Source organism: Nannospalax galili, unplaced genomic scaffold, assembly GCF_000622305.1.
Source record: "Nannospalax galili isolate Female #2095 unplaced genomic scaffold, S.galili_v1.0 scaffold154, whole genome shotgun sequence".
NCBI lineage: Eukaryota > Metazoa > Chordata > Mammalia > Rodentia > Spalacidae > Nannospalax > Nannospalax galili.
In genome coordinates, this window is record NW_008335281.1 from 991,324 (window position 1) to 993,163 (window position 1,840).

Sequence of the window (1,840 nt, forward strand, 5' to 3'; positions counted from 1 at the left end):
CGGGGGAACCTCTGCCTGTAATCTTTGTGGTAACCCTTCCAGAACCTCTACACATTAAAAATATTAAAGATAAGTTTTTAAAATATGGAATGCAAGGATCTCCCCTGTGAGATTGGTAAGAGTTAGTATATAGTAAGGGTTGAATTTTTCCTTGCCCCTAGGAAGCATTTGTTTTATTTTCTTCCTTTATTTCTTAGAATGTTAGATTACTTTAGTAATTACTTAGTCATTAAATTAGATTATGATTTTAAGTAAACCTTACACATATTGTATGATTGGGATTTAGTACACTGTTTAAGCTTTTTAGTGTAATATTTATGAGTCATAAAGTGATTGTTCTTTGATCGTAGCAAAGGACATAATGAATGATAGATTCTTAACACAGTATTGCACAAGGGCTTAACAACAGAGACGGCAACACTCCAGACTTTCTGGAGCAATTTTTATCTGAGTCTTTTGATAAGCTGGACATAGAGATAGCTCTTGGATGGGCAGATTAAACACTTGGGTCTATTGTGGAAAATGGCTGCCCAACAAAAGGGAAAAGTGATTGCTGTGTTTCATTGCATAATTCATACATTGAATTTGCTAATTTTTGTGTTTAGAGGTTTTACTACTTAGAAGTTTCTCCAGATTCATTCACCAACAATATTCGGAGTGCTTTTATGCCAGGCACTGTATTCCTTAGTTTGAGTACAGTCATGTCCTTGAGAATTTGTGGGTCAGTCAGAGAATCATCTTGAATATTGAAAGGCAGGCCTCCCTTAATCAATTCAAGGAAATCATTTTTTAATTGGCAAAATTAAACTTTCTCACATCTTTCTGTTTCCTGCATTCCTGTTACACCTTGGGTTTAGGCCCTTTTCCTGTATGATTTCTCCCTTTTGTGAGATTTCTTTTTCTTCCGGTCATGTGGTGTGATCCCTGGCTAAAATGGTCCCTCCTTAACTGTTCCCAGTTTGCTTTACTGGCCTCCCCTTGTGCTGCTCCTTAGAATGAGTCCAGTGGTCAGGGGGCCTTCACCACTCAACAGTTCCGGAAGATTCACTCTACTGAGTCAGTAAATATGTTACTCCTGCCATTTCCTCTATTTTTAATGCATTTACCCCAAATAATTTCCAGCCAGACTTCCAGGTGTTGTTCAGAAGATGTGCTGTAATCCTCCTACCTGGATCAGAGCCCTATTATTTGTGATCTAGAGTTCTTGTTAAATACTTACCTTTCATCATCCATCATTTTGTATCAATGTCATTTCTAGCTGGTCAGGTTCTTGGAGATGCTGCTCAGATGCCTCGCATGATGCTTTGCATACAAAACACTATTGCTAAACAGCTATTAAATACTACTATTAAATACCACTATCAATGTGCTATAATTTTGCAAGGTAAGTATTGTCTCTGTTTTCAATTGTGAAGAAATTCCTTAAAGAGATTAAGAAACTTACCCAATACCATATAGTTAGTAAGTTGCAAAACTGGTTTCTCCAATTCAGAAGCTCTCGCCTCTGCTTCATTGCCTTGGTGCTAAAAATAAATGGCTAAATAAATGGAATTACTGAGTAGAAATATTTATGGTAAAACAAACACTGAGGCAGCCCTGCTATTGTTGCAGTGTACTGCTTGGAGTCTGCGCTTTGAGACCACGCTAGTTGTGGGAACTCACCAGTGGGCTTCTTTAGATTTTTTCCAAGTTTCTATTGGTACTCATGGATAAAGTTTAAATATTCTTAATTGGGCTCATTTGGGGATCAGAAAAACGAGTAGAACCATGTTTTGCTTGTTTTTTGTTGTTTTTAAGATTCGTGTGTGTGTGTGTGTGTGTGTGTGTGTGTGTGTGTGTG